This window comes from Aquarana catesbeiana, linkage group LG02 (assembly GCF_042186555.1).
Source record: "Aquarana catesbeiana isolate 2022-GZ linkage group LG02, ASM4218655v1, whole genome shotgun sequence".
Lineage (NCBI taxonomy): Eukaryota > Metazoa > Chordata > Amphibia > Anura > Ranidae > Aquarana > Aquarana catesbeiana.
Genome location: NC_133325.1, coordinates 422,033,400 through 422,051,311, shown reverse-complemented (window position 1 = coordinate 422,051,311; position 17,912 = coordinate 422,033,400).

Below are 17,912 nucleotides of genomic sequence, written 5' to 3'. Positions count from 1 at the left end.
AAGCCTGAAGGCGGTGCTTGGTTTTCGGGGTCCCGTACGCGGCTAGGCTCCCAAAAAGTCTCACACATGTGGTATCCCCGTACTCAGGAGAAGCAGCAGAATGTATTTTGGGGTGTAATTTCACATATTCCCATGGCATGTTTGAGCAATATATCATTTAGTGACAACTTTGTGCAAAAAAAAAAAAAAAAATTTGTCTCTTTCCCGCAACTTGTGTCGCAATATAAAATATTCCATGGACTCGACATGCCTCTCAGCAAATAGCTTGGGGTGTCTACTTTCCAAAATGGGGTCATTTGGGGGGGGTTTTGAACTGTCCTGGCATTTTATGCACAACATTTAGAAGCTTATGTCACACATCACCCACTCTTCTAACCACTTGAAGACAAAGCCCTTTCTGACACTTATTTTTTACATGAAAAAGTTTTTTTTTTTTGCAAGAAAATTACTTTGAACCCCCAAACATTATATATTTTTTTAAAGCAAATGCCCTACAGATTAAAATGGTGGGTGTTTCATTTTTTTTTTTCACACAGTATTTGCGCAGCGATTTTTCAAACGCATTTTTTGGGGAAAAAACACACTTTTTTAAATTTTAATGCACTAAAACACACTATATTGCCCAAATGTTTGATGAAATAAAAAAGATGATCTTAGACCGAGTACATGGATACCAAACATGACATGCTTTACAATTGCGCACAAACGTGCAGTGGCAACAAAATAAATACATTTTTAAAAGCCTTTAAAAGCCTTTACAGGTTACCACTTTAGATTTGCAGAGGAGGTCTACTGCAAAAATTACTGCCCTCGATCTGACCTTCGCGGCGATACCTCACATGCATGGTGCAATTGCTGTTTACGTTTGACGACAGACCGCCGCTTGCGTTCGCCTTAGCGCAAGAGCAGCGGGCGACAGGGGTGCTTTTTTTTTTTTTTTTTTTTTTTCTTTATTATTTTTTTGCTTTTTTATCTTATTTTTAAACTGTTCCTTTCATTTTTTTTTTTTTTAAATCATTTTTATTGTTATCTCGGGGAATGTAAATATCCCCTATGATAGCAATAGGTAGTGACAGGTACTCTTTTTTGAAAAAATTGGGGTCTATTAGACCCTAGATCTCTCCTCTGCCTTCAAAGCATCTGACCACACCAAGATCGGTGTGATAAAATGCTTCCCCAATTTCCCAATGGCGCTATTTACATCCGGCGAAATCTAAGTCATAAAATGCTCGTAGCTTCCGGTTTCTTAGGCCATAGAGATGTTTGGAGCCACTCTTGTCTCTGATCAGCTCTATGGTCAGCTGGCTGAATCACCGGCTGCATTCTCAGGTTCCCTGTTGAGACAGGAGAGCCAGAGAAAAACACAGAAGACGGTGGGGGGGGGGGGGCATTCCCTCCCACGGCTTGTAAAGGCAGTCTAGAGGCTAATTAGCCGCTAGGATTGCTTTTACATGAAAGCCGACCGCTGGCTGAAAAGAATGATACCAAGATGATACCTAAACCTGCAGGCATCATTCTGGTATAACCACTCAAAGTTGTGAATGGCGTACCTGAAGACAAAAAAATGGTTAACAATAAAGCACAGTAAACAGTAAAGTATAAATAATTACATACCTGAAAAACAAACATGATAAAACATAATAACAATAACAATAAAACACTGCAGAATAGAATACAGTAAAAAAAGAGCAGAACAATAGAGAGAGAGAATAGAGAGAAAGAACAATAAAACGACAACTATTTTTTTTTATTTTATATATATATATTTTTTTTTTACACTTTTTTTGTAACTAACTTTTATAACGGTAACCGGTTCCAGGTTCGGGTCTCTCAAAATGCGATGGCATCTTGGGAGACCCTGTGAAAGTGTGCCTAGTCTGTGCAATGCTGTACCCTACGCTAATACTCAACTAGTGAATGGTAGCGTTCAAAACATTCACCAATGCAAAGACCAGGATTGTCAGGACAGGAGGGACAATAATAGCGGGTGTCACGCCTATATTCGCGCTTGCTGCAGACACAACATCTTTTTGGGGGGGTTCGTTGGGTAGGGGTACTCGGGAGGACATAAAGAAAATGCCTCTCATGCAGCCGACTGCATTTGGTTGGGGATGTGAATGAGGGAAGTACGGGCGCTGCAGAAGTGGTGGGTTCCCAATTAGGATTGGCGAATGCAGCAGGAAGGGCACTATGGGCACGACGGGCCTGTGTTTGTCTTTTTGGTGGCAGCGGGACACTACTTGTGCTTGCCACCTCACCAGCTTGAACTGCACTTATGGGACTCGCCACGTCACCAAGTGTTACTGCAGCGCTGGTTTGACTACGACCGGGGTGTACTAGGCCGCTGGTGCTTGCCAGTTCAATAAAAAGCTTCCAAAAAAACTGTTAGCGATCGCAGGGATCAGGTCTGACTCTGCGAACGCTGCAGTTATGCGTTTAGTGTTTTGTAAGTGTCAGTGATCGATCGATACTGCACTTGGGTGGGCTGGACTGGGCCGGGCGGAGGGGCAAAACGCAGGTGCTAGCAGGTATCTGGGCTGATCCCGCTAACACTGCGTTTTTGGGAACCCTAAACTGCTGGGGACGCTAGTATAGATCTGATCGGATCAGATATTGATCCGTTCAGATACTATACCACTAAAGGAGGCGTATGCTGCGTGCGTGGGTGTTAGTGGTACTGGCGCTAACCTGACGCTGCCTGGGGCCGGTGCTTGCTAGTTCACCAAAATGCTACCAAAAAAACTGTTAGCGATCGCAGGGATCAGGCCTGACTCTGCGAACGCTGCAGTTATGCGTTTAGTGTTTTGTAAGTGACAGTGATCGATCGATACTGCACTTGGGTGGGCTGGGCGGAGGGGCAAAACGCAGGTGCTAGCGGGTATCTGGGCTGATCCCGCTAACACTGTGTTTTTGGGAACCCTAAACTGCTGGGGACGCCAGTATAGATCTGATCGGATCAGATATTGATCCGATCAGATACTATACCACTAAGGGAGGCGCATGCTGCGTGCGTGGGTGTTAGCGGTACTGGCGCTAATCTGACGCTGCCTGGGGCGACGCATATCACCGCCGGGCGATCAGGGGGCTAAACCTTTATTCGGTAATAAACGGCGGGTGCCCTGACACTATAAAAAATAAACAAACTAACCAGCGTCACCCGTAACGGTTATACGGTGATCAGTGGTGAAAGGGTTAACTAGGGGGCAATCAAGGGGTTAAAACATTTATTAGGTAGTATATGGGGGTCCCTGTCACTATAAAACGCTGACGGCGAACCTAAATATTTACCTCACTAACTAGCGTCACCAGCGACACTAATACAGCGATCAGAAAAATGATCGCTTAGCGACACTGGTGACAGGGGGTGATCAAGGGGTTAAAACTTTATTAGGGGGGGTTAGGGGGGTATCCTAGACCTAAAGGGGGGTAATACTCACTGTCCCAACACTGTAACTGTCACAAACTGACACTATGCAGTAATCAGAAAAAAAAAAAAAAAAACCTGCTGGTGTCAGTTTGTGACAGGGGGGGGGGGGTGATTGGGGGGGGATCGGGGGGCGATCGGGGGGGGGATCGGGGTGTTTTGTATGCCTGGCATGTTCTACTGTGTGTGTAGTGTGTTGTGCACTTACATTGATGTCTTCTCCCCTCGGCGCTGGAACGGAATACCGAGCCGAGGGGAGATGACATCATTTCCTTTGCTGCTGTTTAGCATACAGCAGCAAAGGAGTGTTCCCATTGGCCGGCGGCGATCGCGAGGGGGGGGCCACGAACGGATGGCCTCCCCCTCATCTCGGATCGCCGGGGAACAGAACGGGACCGCTTCGGGCACCGGGGGGGGGTCCGATCGGACCCCCCACCCGCGAGAGGCAAATCACGTACATGTACGTGATTTTGCCTGCCCGTGCCGCCTTGCCGACGTAAATCGGCGTTAGGCGGTCCTTAAGTGGTTAATGAAAAATATTTCAGGTGATGATACATAATGTTTGAACAAATATAATGGGGTTTATTTACTAAAGCTGTAGAGTGCAAAATAAGGCTCAGTTCTGCATAGAAACCAATTCGTTTCTAACCTCAGCCCCCTTCACACAAGCAGATAGGATCCGCCTCTTTTTCAAGCAGACCCGATGGGAGCCTCTACTGTCCTCTTAGGAAGGGCGGGTGTAAACAAAGACGTTTACACCTGCCGATATCCAATCTGCAAAAAAACAGATGGACGTTCCCCTTCCATCTGGCAGATCGGATTGGTTGGCAGTCAGGTAATAAAACAGTGAAAAAGATCCCCCCCCATGTACCGCAAGCTAGAAGCGGACCTATGTACCTGGTCTCAAAACAACATGTTTTGGCCGGGGAGGGTGAATTTGATTAAAATGACGCTACTCCCAAGATTATTATATCTTTTCCGCTCTCTACCCATCGCCATCCGGAGGGACCATATTAAAGCTTTCCAAAGCAAACTTCTGAAGTTCACTTGGGGCAAGGCGGGCTATAGAATCCCCTAAAGAGCCCTATACACACATAGGAAAAAAGGAGGCCTGTACCACCTCTACAAATATTATCAGGCTGCCAGATTAGCCCAATAGTCAGTAGTTTACTCCTAGGTTTGAGAAACCTGATTGAGTTCAGATAGAAAAACATGCAGTCCCTAACTTTACTTTAGACTTCTTGCTTTGGAGCCCCCCCTGAAAAACAGACCCCCAATACTCGCACCTACTCTGTCCTACTCCTTTTCTCTCTGGGACTCCCTACGCTCATCGCAGACTCTGGTCTCAGCCTATAAACCCCTGACTCATCTATATAATAACCCAGACTTCCCCCCCAGAAAAAATGTCTTGGCCTTTAAGTGGTGGGTGGACAAAGGACTCTTTAGGATAGGCCATTTCTTCACTGCTATAGGCCCCTTATCAAAAAGCTTGACTTTAACAATATAGGTTTGGGCAAATATCCCATTTTCTTCAATCTCTATGTAAAGATAAACTTCTCCCTCCAAAATTTACTGACTATGAATTGTGGCCATAAATCAGAAGGGGGATCTCGGTAATCTACTCGTCGCTTACTTCTACTGCCTCAAAGGCGTCCTTCATGGAGGCCTGGGAATCTGATCTCCAATTCCAATGGAACCTGGAGAGCTGGCAGAGGGCCTGTTTCAAATCGTTCAAAGGTATCCTTAACACCACCCTGATAGAAGCCAGCCTGAAAGTGGTCTCCATATAGTACTACACTCCTTCCAGACTGGCTTCTATTTTCCCCGCAGCGGATCCTCTGTGTTTCAGGGGCTGTCAACTCACAGGCACGATGTCTCACTTTTGGTGGGAATGCCCCAGAATACGTTCTTTTTGGAAAAAAATATTCAACGTAATAGACGAGCTGGTGGAGACTCGGGTCCCCAGGACTAGAGGTCGACCGATATGGGTTTTTCTCTGGCCGATGCCGATATTTAGGAATCTCGGTGGCCGATGGCCGATATGTGATGCCGATTTTTTCTTTTTATTTATTTATTTTTTTTTTTTTTTGGGGTGGGGGGGCTGATATATTAGGCCAATTTTTTTTTTTTGTTCCCCCTTCATCTCATAAAATCTAACAGTTGGACCCCTTTCACACTGGGGTGTTTTTCAGGCGCTTTTGGGCTAAAAATAGCGCCTGTAAAGTGCCTGTAAAACGGCTCCCCTGCAGTCTCAGTGTGAAAGCCGGAGTGCTTTCACACTGAGGCGATGCGCTGGCAGGATGTTAAAAAAAGTCCTGCAAGCAGCATCTTTGGAGCGGTGTATACCAGCACTCCTGCCCATTGAAATGAATGCGCACCTCTGCCGAAACGTTTCGGCAGCGGCGCTTCAGGGGCGCATTTAACCCCTTCCTCGGCTGCTAGCTGGGTTATAAGTGCCCCGCTAGCAGCCAAATAACACCGCTAAAATGACGGTAAAGCGCCGCTAAAACTAGCAGCGTTTTACCGTCAACGCATGCCCGCTCCAGTGTGATACAGAAATTTTTTTACATTTAAACATTTATTAAACAAAACAAACCTCCAATCAGTTCACTTGTATGTAGAATTTAGATTAAAAAAACTTATCTTAAATATTAAATATACAAAAACAGGTAATCAAAACTTTTGGACGAAAAAAAATGGGCTAACTTTACTGCTTAGTGTTTTTTTTTTTTTTTTTTTAATTTCGTTTGAAAGACTGCTGCGCAAATACCGTGTGACATAAAATACTGCAACAACCGCTATTTTATTCCCTAGGGTCTCTGCTAAAAAAAATATACATATAATGTTTGGGGGTTCTAAGTGATTTTCTAGCAGAAAATACAGGATTTTTACTTGCAAGCAACAAATGTCAGAAAAGATTTAGTCTTTAAATGGTTAAACTGAGAACTCCTACACATGGAGTTGAGTTCATTCATAAGTGTAAACATTGTATCACTTCAGGTTCTTTTTATCAGATTTGGCAGGCTGCCCAGAGAGGGGAGAAGTTGCTTCACAGAAGATTTCAGGCAACTTGTATTGACTTCTATTACAGAAGTCATTTGCAAGTTGCGCTGAAGTTATATCGGCCTTTTTTATCAGCACAATTGGCCGATGCCGATTAAGTAAAAAACACCAATTATCGGTCGACCTCTACCCAGGACTCCTATGGTGGCCCTCCTAAACGCCTCGATCCCACGGATCTCCAAATCTTCTAGTAAACTGGTACAGTTTGTGCTACTAGGGGCTAAACTCACGATTGCCAGGGCCTGGAAACAGCCGGGAATTTCTCTCCTAGCGGTAAAAAGGAAAATATCCTGGATAATGTCCCAGGAAAATCTATTCAGTATTGTGCAGGATACAGCCAAAAAATTTGAGACTACCTGGGAACCGTGGGCTCGACTGGTGGGCATACCCATTTGCCCCTCTAATAGGTCAATATAAAACGCTCTCAGAATGATTAGTGATGCTCCTCCCCTTTCCCTCCTCTTCCCCCCCCTTTCTTTCCTTTCCTTTTTCTTGGTCCACTCTGGACCTTGGTTTTAATTATACTTACTCAGCGTCTTTGTTAGCCTAGACATGAATTTGAACAGTTAAAGCGCTGAGGTAAGGGTAAATTGTCTTCCAGGGCAGCATCTGAGAGAGAGGCTCCTCCTCCCTGAAACAGGAAACACATTAGTCCACCATTATAAATTTCACAGTCTTACCTGCGTGCCTCACTTGTTTGTGTTTCCTCCGGACCCACAGGAGCTGCAAAAGAAACGTTTGTTATTTTACTTCCATCTCTGTGCTAGTTGCAGGAGACTCCCTGCCAGCATCCCTTCCAGCCCTGCGGGCCTTGGGAGGGCGAGCAGGGGCAGCATATTTGAGCAGTATTGCTCTGCCTGAGATTTCACCCCTGCAGAGGGGTCTTCAATCATCCGCAATAATGCGCTGACATTTCCCCTATGCTGCTGCTCAAGGGACCTGTGCAGTTTTTCACCAGGGAACTCCATGTGCAAATTATGGAAAGATACTCCCAGACATGAAGAGCGTACAGCGGTGTGGGTGCATGGATGCCTCACCCCCTGATTACTGCCGCGCCGGACGGGTAGGTGCCTCACGGCTTATTTTTTGTTCCTCTCCTACCCCCGTGATGTCCGCACCCGCCGCCCGCTTGATCACCGGTGTTTTTCGCCACGATTGGCGTCCTGTACACACCGCAGAATGAGCCTGTCCTCATGGAGGCCCGGTGGGGTGTACCAAGATGGCGCTGGAGACACTTCCGAGTTAGCGGCCATTTTCCTGGAGCCTGCTTCCAGGGACTCAGAATGGGCTACGGTTACATCACTTCCGGGGGCGGGAATTTAAAAAAAAAAAAAGGATTTTTAACAATAGCAAATATATCAATATAAATGAATACTGCAGCAGAGTCCCCCTCCCTATTGGACCCAAAAGGGAGGATACCAATTGCAGCGGCATGTGCAGGTATATCCATCAACCTGCACGGGGTCAGCTGGGGGCGAGGCCGGAGCTTACGCAGAAAGCAGTTAAAAAGGCCCCTCTAAGCAGAGGATCCTGGTGATGACCATGCTTCTCCACCCTGCCCTGCAGATCCTGCAAGCCAGGACAGCTCCAAGGTAAGCCAGAATACTCCAGAGTCACCTCTGTCTTAACCTTACTGTAAAACTGCCTACTTACAGGCAGCCTTTACCCGCCTACCTCACGGGGACCTTTTTTGTGCTTGATTTCAGGCGAAGACCCCTGAGGAAAGGGAAGTGGAAAGCAACAAAACATGTGCTTCGTGCAGCCACCGGTTTTCCCCAGAATGGGGGAAAAAACCCCTATATCAAAAATGTATAGACAAAATGGTGGCCAAAGAATCGCAAGGGTATCTGAAACATCTGCTCAGCTCTTTCAAGAAAGAAATACAGAGCACTATGGCGCATCTACGCTCAGCTATTAAAAAGTTAGAAGCGCCATCAAGCGTCAGTCAGACCAATACCCCGTCTACCACCGGATATGCGTTCCTTCAGGGAACAGACAGAACAAGAAGAGGATTCGGATTAATCCGAATCGGAGAATGAACTTTGCTCAGACTCCGACAAGGAAGATGCGGTTTCAGAGGGCAACTTTATTTCTATCAGAGGATAGGAATAGCCTTCTAAAAGCATAGCGGACACGCTAGGTATTAAAGAACATAAATCCGCAGAACTCACTCTCGTGATTTTTGCCGGTGAGGTGTTGGGGGAGATCAGGCGGTCCCGGGGCTCTGACCAAGGTCGTACGATGTCAGGAGGGTTCTGAGCATCCATTAACCATCCAGATTTTAGCCCATCAGCTGATTTTCTGTACAAGCAAAGGCCCTGGCTGGGTATAAGCCATCTGCTCGACTTTGCTTGCCAGCTGGTAAGCAGGTTTTTCTTAAGGTGGCGGCACGTTTGATTTGGTTCACCCTGGTGTTTGATTCATTAGATTGAACTGTCTACTGATTTACCCACAAGCAATTGTATGGACTGTCCATTTATTAGCACAGCTTCCTTTATCCTTTTCACAATACATGACAAGATGTATAAAGAGCTGCAACCCAGAAAGCCTAGAACATTCCCTGTACACCAAACTCTTAAAGATATCTTTAAAAAAAAAAAGTGGGAAGACCCAGAGAAAAAAACTCTTCATGCCAGCCACAGTCAAACACAGACCCGTTTGCAGAGGCAGACACCAAAACCTGTGCTAAATGCCCCAAAGTGGATGCTTCTCTGGCAAAAGTCACAAATAAATCTGACTTGGCCTTTGACGACGCGGGTACCTTAAACGACCCCATGGAAATCCGGCAATAGCTTCCACCTGCACAGCCCGGACTTTATCAACCTGGCTAACCCAGCTTCAAGAACTTCTGGAGAGTGACATACCTAGGGAACATCCTTCCACGGGAGACATTTATGGCGACAATAGACCTACAGGATGCCTACCTACATGTCCCCATAAAGGACGGTCATCAAAAATTCCTGAGGCTCGCAGTACAAGGGCCAGCAATTACGCTGCACCCACAATACACAGCTCTCCTTTTCGGCATCTCCTCTGCACCAAAAATCTTCTCAAAGATAATGGCAGAAGCATTAAAAGGTCTAAGACAACAAGGTATTGGCATAATACCATATTTAGACAATTTACTGTTCTTTGCGGACTCAGCAGAAGCCCTAGAGAACAACCTGTGCACAAGTATGTCCTATCTGCAAAACCGGGGATGGATAATAAATGCAGAAAAGTCTCACAGATGACCCCAAGCCAGTGAGTGGTATATTTGGGCTATATAGTGGACTCCAGACTAACGAAAACCTTCCTAACGGAAGAAAAGAACGAAAAAATCACACAGGCAGTAACCTTCCTAATAAGGACCAACGCCATAACAATCAGACAAGGTATGGCCGTACTAGGACTGATGACGTCTTCTATTCCAGCTATCACCTGGGCACAGAATTACACGAGATCTCTACAGAACTACATTCTGTCCCAGTTGGATGGCAGCCACTCATCCCTAGACAGGTCCATTCCTGTTCCAACCACAGTCAAACTAACACTACAATGGTGGCTCAATCTACTTCGATACATCGAAGGATGCAAATGGGCCCAATCTAAACCAATCGGGATCACCACCGATGTCAACGCCCTAAGCTGGGGGGCACACTTGGAGGGCCTCTGCTCACAGGGAAAATGGACCTCCAAATGGTCCCAAGCTTCCTCAAGCATGAGAGAGCTAAAAGCTGTGGGGGAAGCATTAAAAGCGTTCAAACCAGCAATACAGGGGAGAAACGTAAAGTTGCAATCGGACAACGGCACGACTGTGGTATACCTAAACAGGCAAGGTGGAACAAAGTCCCGAAGCTTGATGAAGCTGACGGAGAAAATCCTACTATGGGCAGAATCAAACAAAGTCAATATCAGGTATCTATCTGAAAGGAACAGACAATGCGCTGGCAAACTTCCGGAGCTGGAAGACCACAAAACAGACGGAGTGGTCTCTGAACCAAGCGACCTTCGCACAAATCACTCAAAAGTGGGGAGTACCTGAGGTAGATCTATTCGCCTCCAAAGCAAATGCAAAATCTCCAACATTTTTCTCTCTGGACCCCACAGATGGCAACAGCGGAGTAGACGCCTTCAACCAGAGCTGGGGATGACAACTATGCTATGCATTCCCTCCAACTGCCACAATACCAAGGGTGATTCAAAAAATAAAGGCAAAGAGAGCAATGGTGATACTAATAGCACCACACTGGCCACAAAGGGCATGGTTCAGCTACTTGAAAAACCTCAGCATCCAGCCTCAGCTGACACTGACGGACCGGCCAGATCTCCTATCACAGGGCCCAGTCAACCACCCGAACCACAGAATCCTGAAGCTTTCGGCCTGGGTACTGAAGGGGTGAGACTTCAGAACAAAGGATTGTCAGACAATGGGATCAATACCATCCTAAACAGCAGGAAGCCCGTAACTAGGGCGATCTACGAGAAAGTGAGGAAAAAGTTTGTCTCCTGGAACAGAAACAAACTGTATTCCAAAAGAGGAATAATCCCAACAATCCTGGATTTACTACAAGATGGAGCAGACAAAAATATATCCCCAAGTACGCTGAAGATACATGTTGCAGCACTCTCCTCATTCATGGACACAAGACTAGCAGAGGACCCGCTGATAAAGTGATTCCTGATGTCACCCAAAAGAGCTAGACCAGCCAAAATGAATAGAACTCCAACTTGGGACATGCTCACAGTACTTGGAGGATTTCTTTCCCCTCCATTTGAACCGATGGAAGATGGCTCAGACAAAAAACCACCTTAAAGACTGTACTTCTTGTGGCCCTAGTATCAGCCAGAAGAGTGAGCGAAATCCAAGCACTTTCTATAATGGAACCATACTGCCTAATACATTTAGACAAAATAATTCTCTCTCCAGACCCGGCCTTCTTATCCAAGGTCCCCTCAACATTCCATAGAACCCAAAATATCATCATACCTTTGCTTCCAAAAACTATGGATAGCGGAAAAAGAGACACTTACAACAAACTCGATGTGGAAAACATACTTTGAAAGAACGAAGAATTGGCGAAGAACAACCTCCCTTTTTGTCCTTTATGCAGGAGTCAACAAAGGGAAACGGGCTTTCAAGAATACCATCAGCAGATGGATAAGAATGGCCATACAGATGACCTATGAGGCACAAAACCTCACTCCGCCAAGCGGGATCAGAGCACACACAACCAGAGCCTGTGCTACCTCGGTCGCAGAGGAAGCAGGGGCAACTCCAGAGCAGATCTGCAGGGCAGCGACATGGTCGAGCTTCAGTGCCTTTGCAAGGCACTACCGCATAGACCAGCTGTCTGACCAAGACCAGGCACTTGGTCGCAAGGCGCTCCAGTCTCTATCTCCACCCTAGTAAGTATTGCTTGATGCATCCTCTCAGATGCTGCCCTGGAAGACGATTCGAGAAAATAGTTAGGTACCTGGTAACTTTTTCTAAGAAGTCTTCCAGGGCAGCACTAGTTCCCACCCTTGAAAAGACAAATACCAGGTACAACGGGGGAGCTTTTAAGATCTACTGAGATTCCTTCGGTGCTTTAATACAACTGAGGCACGCAGGTAAGACTGAAATTTTATAATGGTGGACTAATGTGTTTCCAGTTTCAGGGAGGAAGAGCCTATCTCTCAGATGCTGTCCTGGAAGACTTCTTAGAAAAAGAGTTACCAGGTACCTAACTCTATTTTTTTTTTTTTTTTAACTCTCTGTTCTACATATGCCCTAAATAGGGATGAGCTTCAAATTCGAGTCAAACCCACGTTCGACCGCTCGTGAATTGCAAACGTTATGGGGCGTTCCCGACAAATTTTGAGTGGCGCGTCACAGCCCATAATTCACTGTGGCATCGCAGTGCATTGCTGGCTGATTGGCCAAGCATGCACTATGACCCGCTAGCTTGGCCAATCACAGCGCTGTCTGTACAGAGAGCCGTAATTGGCTAAAGCCAGGGTGGCTTTCCCCAATTATGACTCGGGGGGGGGGGGGGGGAGATTTAGTACACGCCCCACACTATATAAGGCTGCCTGCATGGCGGCCTTGTGTAGTGTGTTGCAGCGGAGAGAGATAGAGAGACAGTGTCAATTGATTTCAGTTAGAGTAGGCAGGCGAGTCAGCTGCACTTACAGTGTAGGATAGAGATAGAGATAGAGATAGTTCAGACCCCCTTAAATTTTTCACTCTGTTATATTGCAGCCATTTGCTTAAATCATTTAAGTTCATTTTTTTTTCCTCATTAATGTACACACAGCACCCCATATTGACAGAAAAACACAGAATTGTTGACATTTTTGCAGATTTATTAAAAAAGAAAAACTGAAATATCACCTGGTTCTAAGTATTCAGACCCTTTGCTCAGTATTTAGTAGAAGCACCCTTTTGATCTAATACAGCTATGAGTCTTTTTGGGAAAGATGCAACAAGGTTTTTCACACCTGTACTTGGGGATCCTCTGCCATTCCTCCTTGCAGATCCTCTCCAGTTCTGTCAGGTTGGATGGTAAATGTTGGTGGACAGTAGGGCTGCAACTAACGATTATTTTCATAATCGATTAGTTGGCCGATTATTGTTTCGATTAATCGGTTAATAACCTTAACCAGTTGCCGACCGCCGCACTACGATGTACGTCGACAGAGCGGCACGGGCAGGCAAAAGGGCTTACAGGTACGTCCTTGCCTGCCCGCGGGTGGGGGGTCTGATCGGACCCCCCCCCTGGTGCCAGCGGCGGTCGGATTCAGGTCAGGGTCGATCAAAGGTGAGGGGGAGGCCACTCATTCGTGGCTCCCCCCTCGCGATCGCTCCTGGCCAATGACAGGCTTCCTCGGCTTCTGTGAATGTAAACAGAAGTGGAGGAAGTGATGTCATCTCTCCTCGAGCCGGTCTTTTCGTCCCGGCGCCGAGGAGAGAAGACATCCAAGTAAGTGCACCAACACTACACTAACAGTAGAACACGCAGGCACACTTGTCACCCCCCTGTCACCCCCCAGTCACCCCCTGATCACCCCCCTGTACCCCCTGTCACTCTGACACCAATAGCAGGTTTTTTTTTTCTGATTATTGCATTGGTGTCAGTTTGTGTCAGTTACAAGTGTTAGGGCAGTTAGGTTAGCCCCCTTTAGGTCTAGGGTACCCCCCTTTAGGTCCAGGGTACCCCCCTAATAAAGTTTTAACCCCGTGATCACCCCCCGTCGCCAGTGTCACTAAGTGATCGTTTTTCTGTTCGCTGTATTAGTGACACAGGTGACGCTAGTTAGGGAGGTAAGTATATAGGTTTGCTGTCAGTGTTTTATAGCGACAGGGACCCCCATATACTACCTACTAAAGGTTTTAACCCCTTGATTGCCCCCTAGTTAACCCTTCCACCAGTGATCACCATATAATTGTTACGGGTGACGCTGATTAGTTGGTTTGTTTTTTGTAGTTTATTACAGTTTTAGGGCACCCGCCGTTTATTACCTTATAAAGGTTTAACCCCCTAATTGCCCGGCGGTGATAGAAGTTAAGTTTTTAGGGTCAGATAAGGTCTGCGTCGTCCCAGGCAGCGTCAGATTAGCGCCAGTACCGCTAACACCCACGCACGCAGCATACACCTCCCTTAGTGCTATAGTATCTGAACGGATCGATATCTGATCCGATCAAATCTATACTCCCCAGCAGTTTAGGGTCCCCCAAAAAAACGCAGTGTTAGCGGGATCAGCCCAGATACCTGCTAGCACCTGCGGTTTGCCCCTCGGCCCAGCCCAGCCCAGCCCACCCAAGTGCAGTATCGATCGATAACTGTCACAAAACACTAAGCACACATAACTGCAGCGTTCGCAGAGTCAGGCCTGATCCCTGCGATCGCTAACAGTTTTTTGGTAGCGCTTTGAATCAGTTGCTGACAGTCAGGAGCTTTTTTGCCTGTGAGTCTCACTAGTGTACCCCTAAATTTAGAGCCCAAAATGGCAAATCGAAGGTACACTAGTGAAGAGGCCTACACGTTTCTGAGCATGACAGATAGTGAAGAGGAAGTCACTCATCTGTCAAGTTCAGGCTCAGAATACGATCCTGTAGAGGACAGCGGCTCCATGACAGATAGCTCTGACGACGGAGTTGTGGTCCCTGCTAGGGTCAGGCATACCAGACCCCGAACTTCTTCTTCTGTCCTTGAAGTGCAAGAACCGCAGGTCCCTCGTATGGAGCAGAGAAGTACTAGCGCCGCTATTCTTTCTGGTGAACTGGCAAGCACCAGCGGCCTAGTACACCCTGGTCGTACATCCAGCACTGCAGTATCACGTGGTGACGTGGCGAGTCCCATAAGTGCAGTTCAAGCTGGTGAGGTGGCAAGCACTAGTAGTGTCCGGCTGCCACCAAGAAGACGAACACAGGCCCGTCGTGCCCATAGTGCCCTTCCTGCTGCATTCGCCAATCCGAATTGGGTACCCACCACTTCTGCAGCACCCGTACTTCCCCCTTTCACTGGCCAACCCGGAATTCAGGTGGAAACAGTTGACTTTATGCCACTGGATTTTTATTCACTGTTTTTCACCGAAGATCTCTATAGATCTATTGTGGACCAAAGCAATTTATACGCTGGTCAACACATCGCCGCTAATCCCCAGTCCTCCCTTGCCAGAGATTGGAGACCAACTACGGTCTCCGAATTTAAGATCTTTCTGGGCCTTTCCCTCAACATGGGCATAACCAAAAAGAGTGAGTTGCGGTCATATTGGTCCACTGACCTAATTCACCATATGCCCGTGTTCTCTGCTTCAATGGCCAGGGCACGATACGAGCAGATTTTGCGGTTCATGCACTTCAACGACAATGAACTCTGTCGTCCTCGTGGAGACCCTGCATACGATCGGCTCTACAAAATTCGGCCCCTCGTAAACCACTTCAACCAACGTTTTGCAGACTTGTTTACTCCCCATCAAGTTGTCTGCATTGATGAGTCCCTGATTAAATTTTCTGGCTGCTTGTCCTTCAAACAGTACCTTCCCAGCAAGCGTGCCAGATACGGGGTCAAGATGTATAAGCTCTGTGACAGGGCCACAGGCTATACATGTAGTTTTATGGTTTACGAGGGCAAAGATAGTCACGTAGAGCCGACAAACTGCCCTGACTACAAAGGAAGCGCTGGCAAGATAGTGTGGGACCTGGTGTCACCCTTATTCGGAAAGGGGTACCACTTGTACGTGGACAATTATTATACGAGCGTGCCACTTTTTAGTCACCTTTTTGATCATCAAATTGGAGCATGTGGCACCGTGCGACCTAATCGCCGGGGCTTTCCCCAGCGGCTTGTAGAGTCCCGTCTTAGGCTGGGGGAGAGAGCCTGCTTGAAGTATAATAATTTGCTCGCTATGAAGTGGAGGGATAAGAAGAATGTTTTCGTTCTCACCTCCCTTCATGCAGACACAACGACCCAAATTACTACGGCGACTGGTGTTGTGGAGAAACCCCTCTGTGTCCACGAATATAACCTTAATATGGGAGGGGTGGACCTCAACGACCAATTGTTGGCGCCGTACCTAATTGCCCGTAAGGCCAGACGCTGGTACAAAAAAGTGTCTATTTATTTCAATTGGCTTTGCTGAACGCTCAAGTGCTATACAGAGCTTCAGGACGGACTGGATCCTTCCTTAAATTCCAGGAAGAGATCGTCAGAGCCCTTCTGTTTCCAGATGGTGCTCCACCTCACCTTCCCAATCCAAATGCAGTAGGCCGGCTGCATGAGAGGCATTTTCCTTATGTCCTCCGGAGTACCCCTACCCAACAAGCCCCCCAAAGAAAATGTCGTGTCTGCAGAAAGCGCAGATTTAGGCGTGACACCCAGTATTATTGTCCCTCCTGTCCTGGCAATCCTGGTCTTTGCATTGGTGAATGTTTTGAACGCTACCATACACTAGTTGAGTATTAGCGTAGGGTACAGCACTGCACAGACAAGGACACGCTTTCACAGGGTTTCCCAAGATGCCATCGCATTTTGAGAGACCCAAACCTGGAACCGTTACAGTTTTAGAAGTTACAGTTATAAAAAAAAAAATGTAAAAAAAAAAAAAAAAAATACACAAAAAAAATATAAAATAAAAAAACCAAAAATAGTTGTCGTTTTATTGTTCTCTCTCTCTATTTTCTCTCTATTGTTCTGCTCTTTTTTACTGTATTCTATTCTGCAATGCTTTATTGTTATGTTTTATCATGTTTGCTTTTCAGGTATGTAATTTTTTTATAGTTTACTGTGTTTTAAACATTTTTTTGTTTTCAGGTACGCCATTCAGCTGCAGCGCGGATTTATTTATCTTGACAGCAACAGTGTTTGCTCCCACGATACATAAAGCCGTGACTCCAGCGCTGTCGGAGGTGATTTCACCACCACAGTTACATACTTCAGCATATATGCCGAAGCGTGGGGGCAGAAGTGGGTGGAGGAGCAATTTGCTCCTGCCTTTTGCAGGAGGATGCCCCCATGCTTCGGCATATATATATTTTAGGTAGGCACAGGTTGCGTTAAATGTTTTATTTTTTACTATGTTTTTTTTTTGTATTTGCTTTGCAGGTATGGTAAGTATTACTGTTATACTGTAATGTTACTTTGTTTTTTGTTAACCATCATTTGCTTAGCAGGTACGCCATTCAGTTGCAGCGCGGATTTATTTATCTTGACAGCAACAGCGTTTGCTCCCACGATACATAAAGCCGTGACTCCAGCGCTGTCGGAGGTGATTTCACCACCACAGTTACATACTTCAGCATATATGCCGAAGCGTGGGGGCAGCAGTGGGTGGAGGAGCAATTTGCTCCTGCCTTTTGCGGGAGGATGCCCCCATGCTTCGGCATATATAAATGGTGCATGTATGCCCATCATTAGAAGTGGGTGGATGAAGGGAGGTATTCTAATGGTGGGCATACCCACCGATCAATATCTTTTTTTCGTTCAGCCCACAGGCTGCATGAAAAAAAAGTTTACAATATATGCCCAACAAGGACCAGCAACGTACTGGTATGTTGCTGGACTTTGAGTGGTTATACCAGAATGATGCCTGCAGGTTTAGGTATCATCTTGGTATCGTTCTTTTCAGCCAGCGGTCGGCTTTCATGTAAAAGCAATCCTAGCGGCTAATTAGCCTCTAGACTGCTTTTACCAGCAGTGGGAAGGAATGCCCCCCCCCACCGTCTTCCATGTTTTTCTCTGGCTCTCCTGTTCCAACAGGGAACCTGAGAATGCAGCCGGTGATTCGGCCAGCTGACCATAGAGCTGATCAGAGACCAGAATGGCTCCAAACATCTCTATGGCCTAAGAAACCGGAAGCTACGAGCATTTCATGACTTAGATTTCGACGGATGTAAACAGCGCCATTGGGAAAGCATTTTATCACACCGATCTTGGTGTGGTCAGATGCTTTGAGGGCAGAG